The following is a 14,260-nucleotide window of genomic DNA, read 5'->3' as shown; positions in this document are numbered from 1 at the left end:
TTAAGTAAAAGGATTGACTTTTGGGTGAACTAATAGTATAATCTCAAACATCTAAAATACATTAATCATGTTTATTTTAACACATGTGGTATCTGTCATAAGCTTTCAGGTCTCACTGTCATTTGAAGTTCACATAAAGTAAATACGGTTTATTGATGAATTTGAGGACTCCATTGTGACCAAAGTAGCTTGGCTTAATTATTTTTCTAGGTTTAAACACTGTTATGTGTCAGCTTCATGAACCTTTGTCCAGCGCTTAGCAAGGTTTTAATATTCCGGCAGGGATCAGTTGACATTTCTGCAGTTGGTCTTGCTGGTGGCCCATGATGGTCCTTTCATTCCAGTCCTCACCAGACCTGAACCTGCCTTGTGTCCCCAGATGAGGAGGATTCTGATGAAGTTCGCCAGTGTCACAGGATGCAGACAAAACGATGTCTGTCCACGTGTGGCCGGCGTGTGTGGCTTTGCATTGCCCATTGCCGTTGTGGCGCACCCGTCTGTAGAAGGCGGCGCAGGCGCCTCACCGCTGTGCTGGGCATCCTTCAGAGCCTGGCTAGCAGGTGTCCGAGGGCTCTGCCTGCCTTCCCTTGCTGCTGGGAGCTTGCTGGAGGTGACGTCCTATGCTGGCTCGCGGGAGGCCATCCAATCCTGGAGGGCAGTGCTTAGGCTGGGGGGACGTCAGCACCTAGGAATTAATGAGTTGGAAAGGTACCCGTTGATGTATTCAGCTGAGGAGCCCACGTGAGGCGTTTGGTCGTGGGAGTCCAGCGCTGTCTAGGCCTCAGGCAGGGGGGATGCTGTAAACTACTCAGACAAGAAGTAGAGCTTCTGAGCCCGCGTGGGCCTGTGGCAGGCCGTGTCCTGTGGTCTCTTTCAGCCTGGAAAGAAGGGAAAAGAGCAGTGGACTCCTTTCTCCCTGGTAGGCTCAGTGCCTTGTAGTTGGGGCTGACTCATACCTGTGAGTACAGTGCTGTGCAGAGGCGTGGGCGACACTGGGGCAGAGTCCCAGTGAGGTCCCCACCAAGGATCCTGGAGGAATGAATAGCACCCGGGTTTCAAGATTTGGGAGGAACCTGCTGTTTTCCTGGGTAGGGTTATGGACCTGCCACTTTCATGCTGATGCCAGATCAGGGAAGGCTTCTGTAGTGTTTCTGTACCAAATGGCTGAACCCACCAGCACCTCAGTGCAGTCAGCTTTTCAGACTCATTCTCCCTGCTGAGCTCCAGGAGCTGCTCACATCGCAAGTCTCTGTTGGAAGGTCTAGGCCATCTGAGATTCAGTAAGTCATCTTAAAACACTCCTGAATGTTATATCATGTATCCAGACTTGTGTGATGTTGGACAGGGAACCAGAAAATCTGTTTTTAAAGGTAATTTATTGTTGGTTGGTTTGTTTTAATTAAAAGTAAATTTGGCCAGGCGAAGTGGCTCACACTTGTAATCCCAGCAATTTGCAAGGCTGAGGAGGGAGGATCGATCCCTTAAGCCCAGGAGTTCAAGGCCAGCCTGGGCAGCATAGTGAGATCCCATCTCAAACAATCAGCTAGGTGTGGTGGCACATACCTGTAGTCCCAGCTTCTTGGGAGACTGAAGTGGGAGGATTGCCTGAGCCCAGAAGGTGGAGGCTGCAGTGAGCTGTGATTGAGCCACTGCACTCCAGCCTGGGTGACAGAGCAAGATCCCGTCTCAAAAAAAAAAAAACAAGTAAAGTTTAGGTGCTGTAAGAGCAGAAAGACTCTATGAAACATGCAGAAATAACACCTTTTTATCTGCATCCATACCTTTCTAAAGAACTCATTGTGATCATAATGTACACTTGATTTATAACCCGCTTAAACTTAATAGTGGGTGAGTATATTTGCATGTCAACAAATTGTCGTTCATCATGATTTTTATGTAGATATGCCATACTTTATTTTACCAATCTTCTTTTGGACATTTAAGGTGTAGTAAGCATTGCTCTGTAGTGTTTTGTGTTTGTTTTTTTGTTTTGTTTTGTTTTTGAGATGGGGTCTCACTATATTGTCCAGACTAGAGCACGTCACCTATTCACAGGTGGAGTCATGGTTCACTGCAGCCCCGAATTCCAGGGCTCTAGCGATCCTCCTGCTTCAGCCAACTGGATAGCTGGGACCACAGGAGCATGCCACCAAGCCTGGCTTCCTGTGGCTTTGTTTTCTTATGATAAGTTCTAAAGGGTGAAATTTTGGGATCAAAAGTTGTACTCATTTTAAGTTTTTGATACGTATTAACCAGGACTCCAATTTTTAAGAAGTCATTTTTGTTGACTTCGGGACTGTCCCAATTAATTCCATAGGTGATATTGTTTATCTTGAACGTGGCTGCTGTCCATAATCCCAAGAAAATGCTTGGTTCTGAACAGCTGACTTTTCCAGATAAACGAGGGGCTACTCACTGAACTATGGACTGACTTTCCTCATCACAGAAAATGGGGGACCACGAGGTTATGGGACGACTCCTGTCTCGTAGAGGAGGGGAGATGTTCCGTGGGTTTTTAGTCGAAGCCCCAGTGTGGTTGGGGGAATTCAGAGCTGGCTCTCGATGACACCACCTCCTCTAGAGTTGTCCAGCCACTTCCCTGCATGGAGACAGGAAAGCACGAGAGGAAGTGACCATTCTGCCCTCTCTCCTGTCTCCCATCTGCAGTGGCTCTCTGAACTGGAATGCCCCTGAGGCCCCCTTTTCCTTGTGGTGAACCCCTATTGTGAGTTTACACAAGGGGTCCACGAGAAAGTAGAAGGGCTTTGCAAAGGGTCACAGAGCATCATGAGATACCCTGTTGAAAGTGTCGTCTTAGGCCGGGCGCGGTGGCTCAACCCTGTAATCCCAGCACTTTGGGAGGCCGAGGCGGGTGGATCACGAGGTCAGGAGATCGAGACCATCCTGGCTAACACGGTGAAACCCCGTCTCTACTAAAAATACAAAAAACTAGCCGGGCGTGGTGGCGGGCGCCTGTAGTCCCAGCTACTCGGAGGCTGAGCCAGGAGAATGGCGTAAACCCGGGAGGCGGAGCTTGCAGTGAGCCGAGATCGCGCCACTGCACTCCAGCCTGGGTGACACAGCGAGACTCCGTCTCAAAAAAAAAAAAAAAAAAAAAAAAGAAAGTGTCGTCTTGAGCCCATGTTTTTAGTGGCTCAGCCGTGCCATGCCATCCAGTAAGTAGCAGAGGTGACCCATTCTGTCCCTCGAGGTGGCTGGCCTTCAGCCTTACTTTCAGGCAGAGCCCCTGGTATTGAGGAGAGTGAAGGGGAGAGGGTCCCATGGTAGTTTTGTTGTTTTCTTGGTCTTAGAAAGTAGGAATAAATCTAGCCCCAGGCTAAGGCCATATGTAAGTTTTCGTCCTTCACCCATACTTTAGTTTTTTTTTTTTTGATCCCGGGTTTGAGCGATTCTCCTGCCTCAGCCTCCCGAGTACCGGGGATTGCAGGCTCCCGCCTCCACGCTTGGCTAATTTTTGTATTTTTAACAGAGACTGAGTTTTACCGTGTTGGCCAGGCTGGTCTTGAACTCCTGACCTTGGGTGATCCACCCACCTTGGCATCCCAAAGTGCTGGGATTACAGGCGTGAAATACCACACCCGGCCCAAGCTGTATTTTTTTTTTTTTTTTTTTTTTTTTTGAGACGGAGTCTCGCTCTGTTGCCCAGGCTAGAGTGCAGTGGCATGATCTTGGCTCACTGCAAACTACGCCTCCCGGGTTCACACCATTCTCCTGCCTCAGCCTCCCGAGTAGCTGGGACTACAGGCGCCCGCCATCATGCCCGGCTAATTTTTTGTATTTTTAGTAGAGACGAGGTTTCACCGTGTTAGCCAGAATGGTCTCCATCTCCTGACCTCGTGATCCGCCCGCCTCAGCCTCCAAAAGTGCTGGGATTACAGGCGTGAGCCACCGCGCCTGGCTCAAACTTTACGTATTTTTAAAAAACGAGCTTTGACTTTAACATTTCCGAAATATCCATCATACTTCCTTTCAAACACACGGACGTCGTGTGTCCTGAGTGCACACCATAATTGAAAGAGCTCTGTATCATTGGACAGTTAGCCGTTTGCGGTTTTCACTTTTGTAGCACTACGTTCACTAATTTTCTGCTTGCGGATAAGTTCAGGACCTGGAAACCACTTTGATTTGACTTGATTTTACATGGAAGTACCATCAAAAGGTCTAATTCCATCTTGGCAGTCATTAGTGGTATCCCTAAATTGTGCCCTGTCTGTGAGGTCAGTTCTTGATTATATGTGTGTGATGTGAGGGTTTCTGCTTCCATGTTTTGATACCATTTAGCTGCTTTGCCTGCTGTCAGGAACACGCGACCTGCCTCTCCCACGCTGCGCGTGACAGGCTGAGTTTATTTCTACCTGGGTTTGCTCCTAAAGTAACCGAGACTCAGAGGAGACCTAGTTTATCCTAGGACTTATGGGCATTTCAGGTCAATACTGGCGCCTGATTTTCCTGAGTTTCCCAGCTGAGATTTCAGGGGCTGCACAGGCTAGAAGCATGCCGCCGTTTCCATGGCAGCCAAAGCGTCCTTGGGACCCTGGCGCACACACCAGGTCAGTGCTTGAGTGTTTGGGAAGAAGGGCACACCCCTCATTGCCTCTTAATTGAAAATGCAAAAACCTAGTCAGCTGATCGTGCAAATCAAGGAGACTATATATAGGTAAGAAGGGAGATGAGCAAAACTTTGTTCTAGCAGAAACTCAGCGGTGCAGGGGATATTTTCTTTTGGGGACAGCGTGTCCTTGTTTTCGTGTGATTTCCTCTTAAATGAGCTTTTCTCGCGTGTTTGCTACGTGTCGGACACTGCATCTTCTTCCTGTTGATATTTAGGTAACAGTTTGTTTTAGTAGATGAAGAGGGATTCTGTTTAAAAAGGTGTCTTATTTCAAATCGTAACGCCTTAACCCTTAAATTTTAGAAAGTGGAGTAGTAATTGGAGTATTTACTACCATGTAAATTGTCACTAGCCTTTGCCTGTTTAAGTACACTGTTGTGTTTACTTTCCGTCTGGTGGTGTGGAGGGAAGGGGGAAAGCTTGGGGGCCTGTTGGAACTCAGCTCCAGGCAGCCCTGGCGGGGAGGCTGTTTGACCGATGTGCCTAGGACACCACCACTGAGGGGCAGCGGGCAGAGGTTATAGCAGGGGTGGGGTTGAGGGCCTGAGGGTTGCAGGGGCCATGTGGCAAGGGCCCTGTGGTTGGGCTGGGCTGGCAGGCTCTCCGGAAGGGCTTGGGGAGCCAGGTGGGACCCCGTGAGATGAGGAATGCTGGTCTGACTCGGTGTTGTAAGGGACTACCCTGTTCACAGTATTGAGAGCGGGCACTGAGGGTAAGGGTGGAAGCTGTGAAACCAGTCATGACCCTCCTGTGGTAGCCCTGCGGGAGATGCACTGGCGTGGGAGTGGAGAAGGTGGGAGGGGAGGTTCTGGGTGCACTGGCAGAGCCCGGTCTGCGAGATCAGCCGTAGCGTGTGAGCTGGTGAAAACCTCACACATCACTTCCTGTTCAGATTTTGGCTTTAGTGTATTTTGGGGACTGTCCTTACCTGCGTCAGCAGGCTTCATAATCATGATTCTAAACTGAATGAATTTCTGATTAGAATATGGCAACCAAGAAGACTGCACTTCCTGTCTCTATATGGTTCTTGAAGATCAGGAAGGTCAATGAAAATGACAATTTTTGAAAGAGACCCTTTCAGCTCAGCCTGCCTGTGTGTTGGGTGCACACGTGAGTGCATGTGTGTGTACGCAGGTGTGTGTTGTGTGCACGTGTGTGAGTGCATGTGCATGGTGTGTTGCACGTGTGTGCGTACACAGGTGTGTTGCACATGCGAGTTTGAGTGCGTGTGTTGCATGCACACGTGTGTGAGTGCATGTGTGTACGCAGGTGTGTTGTACACGTGGGTGTGAGTGCGTGTGTGCAGGTGTGTTGCATGCGTGTGTGCAGGTGTGTACACAGGTGTGTTGCACACACGGGTGAGTGCATGTGTGTGCGCAGGTGTGCGTTGCATGCACACGTGTGAGTGCATGTGTGTATGCAGGTGTGTTGCACATGTGGGTGTGAGTGCATGTGTATGCAGGTGTTTTGCGTGCACACGTGTGTGCATGTGTGTGTACGCAGGTGTGTTGCACACGTGGGTGTGAGTGCATGTGTGTGTACACGTAGGTGTGTTGCAAGCACACGTGTGTGCATGTGTGTATGCAGGTGTGGGTTGTGTGCACACGTGTGAGTGCAGGTGTGTGTTGCACATGCGGGTATGAGTGCATGTGTTTGTATGCAGGTGTGTGTTGCATGCACACGTGTGAGTGTAGGTGTGTTGCACACGCGGATGTGAGTGCATGTGTGTACGCAGGTGTGTGTTGCATGCACACGTGTGTGAGTGCTTGTGTGTGCAGATGTGTGGCACACGTGGGTGTGCATGCATGTGTGTATACAGGTGTGTTGCACATGTGTGAGTGCAGGTGTGTTGCAAATGTGAGTGTGTGTGTGTACACAGGTGTGTTGCAGACACAGGTGTAAGTGCGTGTGTGTGTATGTAGGTGTGTGTTGCATGCACAGGTGTGTGCATGTGTGTATGCAGGTGTGTGTTGCTTGCACACGTGTGTGAGTGCATGTGTGTGTACACAGGTGTGGGGCACATGTGCGTGCGAGTGCATGTGTATGCAGGTGTGTGTTGCGTGCACAGATGTGTGATTGCAGGTGTGTACACAGGTGTGTGTTGCACATGCAGGTGTGAGTGCGTGTGTGTGCACAGGTGTGCAAGTCAGGTGTGAGTGCATGTGTGTGCACAGGTGTGTTGGACACGTGGGTGTGAGTGCATGGGTGTGTACGCAGGTGTGTGTCACGTGCACGTGTGTGAGTGCATGTGTGTGTCTACACAGGTGTGTTGCACATGCGGATGTGAGTGCATGTGTGTGCACGCAGGTGTGTGTTGCATGCGTGTGTGAGTGCATGTGTGTGCAGGTGTGTGTTGCATGCACACTTGTGTATATATACTCAGTGTCCTGTGCTGTGTCAGTGCTGGGGTGGTGTCAGGAAGCGTGTTGGTGAACTGTGGCTTACCCCCACACCCACGACCATATCAGTGAGCATGGCTTCCCCCTGCCCCCCGCCGCCCTCGCATCGCCAGTTGTTTGGGGGATAGAACAGTGATCTACTGGAGGAGAACTGAGCTTCCCTGTCCCATTCTGAAATGGGGTCAGGAAGGGGATTACCCTGCTGCCTGCTCCCATTGGATCCACCCACAGCCTCTCGAGGTAGAGGCAGGCACCCCGTTGTCCAGCTGTGTGTGGCCTTTCTCAATGATGTGGTTCTTGGGCATTTGAGCCAGTTGCCAGCCATGTGCCCTGCCCCACAGGTCCTGGGAGTTTCTGGTAAGATTCCACAGCTGTTGGTAAGTCTGAGGTTTGCCTTCGCAGATGGAAAAATGGCTTCCAGAATTGAGTGTGGTGCCAGCCAGGAGAGCCCAGGAGTTGTGAGGTGATGCTCTAGCCTGTGGGGCAGGGGCCTTGCCACCAGCGTGCTGCAGTTGGCTGTGACTTCACCAGCAGGAAGGTTATCTTCTCCAGGAAGTCTTTGGGCGCTCTTCTAGTGAGCTCAGTGTCCAGTGGATTTCTCAGCCATAATGTGTGGGGTTAGCCCCGTGTGCTGGGCTCCGGAGGGGTGCAAGCGTTCTGGCTCGTCAGTGACTATGAGAATAGCGTTATTGGTGTCAGTCAGAGCCTTTGTGGGAACAGCGCCGTTGTGGGTCCTTTACTCCGGCTTGGCGTTAGCACCCAAGATGCTTCCTTTGCTCATTTTCGGGTCCTTCTGAGTCCTTGTCTTGCCAGGCCATGCTCTCTGCCTGCCCCTGGGGTCAGGAATCTTGCAGTGGCTGGGGAGACACAAGCACAAGACTGACTAGACATGGAAGTACGAGCTGGTCGAGCTGGTGCTGGGGCCGTGGGGACCCAGAGGGAGTCCACCTGTTGTCATGGGGCCCAGGGAGCCCCGTGGGCCGGGGGAAGGGCCTTTCGGTATGTGCAGTTTACTGTTGAGAAAGCAGGCCCAGCAGAGGGAAATGAGTTTGCACCAGGCCTCCAGGAGGTCTGGGCGAGTCTGTGAGGTCACGCGGGCATCAGACACGGGACGGAGGCTCTGTCGCCCAAGTTGGAGGGCAGCGGTGCAATCCTGGCTCACTGTAGCCTCCACCTCCTGGTCTCAAGCGGTTCTCCCACCTCGGTCTCCTGAGTAGCTGGGACTACAGCTGTGTGCCACCAGACCTGGCTAATTTTTTTTTTTTTTTGGTAGAGATGGGGTTTTGCCATGTTGCCCAGGCTGGTCTGGAACTCCTGAGCTCAGGCGATCCTCCTGTCTCAGCCTCCCAAAGTGTTGGGATTACAGGCGTGAGCTACTGCACCTGGCCTGTTTGTTTAATGCATTTATTTATGTAGAGATGGGGTCTTGCTATGTTGCCCAGGGTGGTCTTAAACTCCTGACCCCAAGCAATCCTCTCTCAGCCTCCCAAAGTGCTGGGATTGTAGTGGTGAGCCACCACACCCTGGTTTTCTTTATTAATGGAGTAATTATGGGTTGCTCTGGTCTTCTGCCTTTCGCACTTAGGGATTCATTTCTTTTAAAGACCATGTGGGTGCCTGTGCTGGGTGTGTGCTGGACCCAGAGGTAGTCCAAGCACACTGTGCCCTCAGGGTCTGTGGGGCAGGAGGCAAGGTCTGCAAGCAGGCGTGAAAAGGGGCAGGGCAGGGGTCTGGAGGAGGCAGGAGGAGCCAGGGCACTGTCTAGGCCTTGGGCCAGGCCACCCTGTATGGTCAGCAGAGAAGTGTAGGGGAAGGCATGCTCAGGGCATGGGCACTGGGCTGCTTCTGCTGTGGGGATGCCAGCCATAGACATGCTGTGGCCATACGGTGTCCACTCACTCCCGGGGGCCCTTCCAGAATTTCCTCAATTCAGTTTCTTCATACTTAGGGTATTTTATAAAAACACGCACAAATGTACAGACACAGACAGATATAGATCCAGAGATGCAGAGACAGACACACATGGACACAGACACACGTACACATACCCACACAGACTTAACACACACAGGCACACAGAGGCAGACACACGGACACACCCACCCCCCCCCCCCCGACACAGACACACAGACAAACCCACACATACACCCACACACACAGACACATAGGCAGACATCGACACACACACACCCCCCGCACGTACACAGACACATAGGCAGACATCGACACACACACACACACACACCCCTGGCCTCTGCCCACTCCCCTCTGCCGCTGGAGGTTCACAGCACTCTCTGATTGAAAGGAGAGCAGAGAAGAAGGATGTGTGGTCTGCTGTGCGTCTTTTTCGGTTTCTGAAGTGCCCTGATTTGTGGCACAAAACACACAAAGAGGGTTATCGGAAGATGTAAAGCACAATTAAGCTTTAGATCATTTATTTCTAGAGTGTTGGGGTGTTGTTCTAACTGGGATACTCTGAGGGTGCTGGGACAGTAGCCGCCTGCCAGGGTGACAGCTGCCAGCCCGAGCCGTTGGCAGGAGGTAGCACCGTGATCGCCCCTCTGCCGCGTGACTCAGGAGTGGCCGCGGTGCAGACTCTTGGTCTCTGATCCAGTGGGTCTGGGGGGAGCCCCAGAACCTGCAGTTAGGGAAGCCGTTCGACACTGGTCCACGTGAGGTGCTGAGTATTTGAAGGACGCCAGATGTCACATGGCCTCATTGAAACTGGTATGAACTTTGTATTTCTTTAGCCCACGTGTCTTGGGCTAGAGGTCTTTTGTGTGATGGAGGAGTCACAAGTTGGTTTCTACAGGCGATGCATAGCACACCTGGAGATGGGCGCCTCCGCGATTGGGCACTTTCAGGTGTAAGCAGGTGGCACAGAAAGCTTCCGCAAGTGCACGGCGGTCAGCACGGACGCCCCTTAATTCCTTTCTCATGAAGGGTTTTGGTTTCTTCCTGACCCTGGACAGCGGGGGAGTATCAGGAGTTTTTGATTGCCTTATTTATTTATGTAAATACAAGGACACAACGCTGAAAATCAACAAACTTTACTTCTCTTCGTGAGCAGTTTTTTGTTTTAGTTTCGCTTTTTGTTTTTGTTTTTTTTTTGAGATCGAGTCTGGCTCTGCTGCCCAGGCTGGAGTGCAGTGACCGATCTCAGCTCATTGCAAGCTCCTCGCTTCTCCCGGCGACGCCATTCTCCTGCCTCAGCCTCCCGGTAGCTGGACTACAGGCCGCCACTGGCCCGGCTAGTTTTTGTATTTTTAGTAGAGACGGGTTTCACTGCAGCAAGGCCAGCATGGTCTCGGATCTCCTGACCTCGCGGATCCGGGCCCGCCTCGCCTCCCCAAAGTGCTGGGATTACAGGCTGAGCCACTGTGCCCGGCCAGCAAAGCCTGCCTACAACAAAATTGAGAGGAAGATAACAGATTCCTGTGTGCCCCTGCCCCCACTCCCAGCCTCCCCCAGTGTCCATGTCACCGGCCAGAGTGGGACATTGATAATCCGGTGGATGAGCCTGCAGTGACACGTCTCTGTCACCCCAGTGCGGAGGTCACGTCAGGGTCTCCACTCTGGGCGCTGCAGCTCCAGTAGGCTGGCAAATGCATAGTGACATGTGTCTGCCATTAGAGTGCCATACAGAGCAGTTCCACTGCCCCGACACCCTCCTCCGCCTCTCTTCCTCCCCAGGCCCTGGTCACCGCTGCTCCTTTTACTGTGTCCTTAGTTTTGCCACTTCCAGAAAGTCGTCTGGTTGGAGTCATGCAGTTGGAAAAGCCGTTTCAGAGTGCCTTCTTTCCCTTAGAAATACGCATTCAGGGTGCCCGCGCATCTTTTCATGCATGGCTTCAGAGCTCATTTCCGTTTAGCGGCGAATGACATTCCATCGTCTGGATGTTCCACGGTTTATTCAGTCACCTATGCAAGGACGTCTTGGGTGCTTCCACGTTTTGGTGATGATGAATAAAGTGGCTGTCACATCTGACAGCCGCACAGGTTTTTGTGTGGACGTAAGTTCTCAGCTCTGTTTGGTAAATACCAAGGAACTTGGTTGCCGGATGGCATGGTTGAAAGTATGTTTGGTTTTGTGAGAAGTGGGCAAAGTGTCTTTCGGAGTGGTGGTGGCATTTTACATTTCTGCCAGCAGTGAGCGAGCGTTCCTGCCCGACATCCTCTCCTGCGTTTGCTGTTGTCGGTGCTCCAAGCCTTGGCCGTTCTGATAGGTGTGTGGTGGCACCGCGGCTACATCCGCTTGAGGACCTCGGGTGTGGAGCATCTTTCCATATGTTCATTTGCTGTCTGTGTATCATCTTTGGTGAGGTATCTTCAGACTTTTTGCCATCTTTTCCCCCACATAGCAAAAGATCATTTATTGGCTCTTGTTCTTCCAGCTCTTTGCTTTGAAACTGAGCATACACTACTCTGTAAGCCTCAAAATCCAACACATCACGTGCATCATACTTTCTATAATGAGAATCCATCTCACACAGTGTAAAGCTACTGCACTGCCTCAAAACTGCAATTCCCCGGCACTGTCCGGGGAATCATCAAGTAGTCAGAGCATTCTTGCCCGCACAGGGCTTCTGTGAACTCTGCAGGCACGCATGTGCACAGTCGCACGCTCACTGGTGAGCCTGCCTCCCTCCCACAGCATCTCCACTCCAGTGCAGGAGCCTGGACTGTCGCACCGTATAGCCATGCAGGCCCCGCGGGACACGGCAGCATGTGGTCTGCAGGCTTCCCAGAGCTGCTGCCCTGGCATCGTTCCTGAAGGACAGCAGTGAAGCTGCTGAGGCCAAGGGAAGGCCAGAGTCCAAGGAAGGCTGTGGAAGTGTCACCAACGTCTCCTGGCTTGTGGTGAATGCAGCACTTGCTTTATGTGCACACCGATCTGGCCGTTCACAGGCAGGTCACCTTCCCCGTCCTGCTAGCCCCCACAGTTCAGGGGCCTGCCCACAGCTGTCCTGGGGCTCCCTTGCTGCGTCGTGTTGCTTGACTATGTGCCTACTCCGAGTCCAGTATAGCTCAAGACAGCTTGCCAGGCCAGGGTACCACAAATTGTTAGAAAATTGATATTTCCTTCATTTCAATATCTTAATGGTAGAGTGATGGCAAACATTTGTGGGAATACGGCACTTCAATATCTGGGTCGTCTTGTTAGGTCCGTTTTGGAAATTTCCGCCCTTCCGGCACACACTGCTTCCAGTCTTTGCCACTCGGAATGCCCCACACTTCCCGCCCAGCCAGGCACGTGCCAAATACACGGGGGGAGGAACTTGTAGAAGCGCTCATTTTCTTTTCGTTGAGTTTTAAGGACTCTTTGTATATTTTGGATGCCAGTCTTTTATCAGATAATGTCTTTTGCAAATACTTCTACCCCATTTGTGGCTTGTCATCATCTCTTGACACACACTGGTTTTGTGTTGGAAGTCAGTGGGATTTCTCACAAGCTTTTCAGGAAATAGCCTTAGAAGCAGAATTGCCAATGCTGCTATTAGTGTTCCTCTCCATGGCCATCTGGAGAGGCAGGAAGACACGTGCTGGCCGTGACTGGGGGAACTGCACTGGTGAAGATGGAACGGGGCCGTCTGAGGCTGATGGTAGTAGTGGGTTTGTCTGACTATGGGTGCCCCTACTCATGCCTGTTTCTAGGTGGTGGGTGCAGAAAACACACAGCTGTTCCGTGAGCTGGCCCCCATCAGCATGTGCCACCCACAGGCGGTGCCTGCACCCCACGGCGTCAGGCCCATGCATACATGTACATGCGCTTCGTGTGTAGGGCTGTGAAAGGAGCAGCGCATGTTTGTGGTCACCGTGCGGACGTGTGTTGTCCGGACTCGCTAGACCACTTCCCAGGAAGCGTGGCTCGTGGAATTCTCCTGTCGCTGTTGAACGCTGGTACTGTGCTGTAGATCTGAAAGTTTGACCCAAGCTTGAGGTGTGTGTCAGCAGCAACTCTCCAGTTACCTTTTTGGTGAAATGTAAGTTGACAGCCAGCTTTTCCACTCAGCAAATTGTAGGAAGTCATGTGTTTTGGCATCAGTTACCCTTAAATTAGAAACAGGACAATAGAGGAAGTTGTTGATTGGAACAATTGTAGTTTCGCTTGTCTGAGTGCATCTGCGAATCATAACAAAATTGTTGTCACCGATTGCCCCGACAATCGCTGGAACGGGCTCCAAAGGGAAGCTTGCTTTTCTGTGCTAGGGAAAATCTGCCCGAAAAGTTGCACTTTTCTTTTGAACATAAGATACCAGAACAGGTCACAACTTAACTTTTGAGCTTCTCTGCATTTAAAGCAGCTGAGGCGGCGGCGGCTCTCAGGGGTATAGGATTGCCTGTGCTGGGGGAAGGAGGGGCGTGACGTCATGCCTCGGTCGGCCGTTTTCAGCTCTGTACTGAGAAGAATCATTTTCCTGTTTTCAGATAATGCTCTCGTGCTTATAGAAAATAGTTTCCTTACAGAAAACAATTTGCTCGCTCTAAGAAAGTGACCTCATGGCTGTAGTTTGCTGGACGTTGGACTGGTTTTATGGTGTCTGATTGCCCCCGCTCAGTGTGAAAACACACCCTGCGCTGGTGCCCGGCCCCTCCCTGCACACTCCTCCATTCTCTTCTCAGAGCTGCTTTCCTTTCATGTCTTGTGAGGCCCTAGAGATGAAGTGACTGGGGGAGGCCGTGAAGGGAAGGATTTCAAACTGCCTCAGAGGCTTCGTGTTCAGCAAATATGCACCACATGGGCCCTTGTTCCAATCCCAGCGAGGGCTGTGGGTGAGGAGGACCAGAGGGCCTAGAGGTGTCCACTGCTGTCTCTCAGGAAATGGACCATCACATCCAAACATGTGTGCATGAACTTTGGAAATACGGTCCATCTTTAAGTGGGGGGCTGTGCATACTTTGGTAATGGTTTGGTAGACTTGCTAATTTGGTTATATTCTTTTTTTTGTCCATTCTCGCTCAGACAACAAAAGAATTAGATTGTAAACTGAAAATATAAGAATGAATAGCCTTAATTAGATGGGAAGGGACACAGGGGCCTTTCCAGCATGGTAGACGGGTTCTGTCTTGATAGGAATGTGTTGAAACTGTCTGAGTAGTACATTCTCACTGCATGTAAATTATACCTGACTTCGTAAACAACGCTTACCAGCTGTCATGATCTAGCCAGTTAGAGAACATAAGGGCAGAGGAAATCCCATTTGCAGTGACCATGACAAAGGTTAAT

Source organism: Papio anubis, chromosome 8 (assembly GCF_008728515.1).
Source record: "Papio anubis isolate 15944 chromosome 8, Panubis1.0, whole genome shotgun sequence".
Lineage (NCBI taxonomy): Eukaryota > Metazoa > Chordata > Mammalia > Primates > Cercopithecidae > Papio > Papio anubis.
This window is presented reverse-complemented; position numbering follows the sequence as displayed.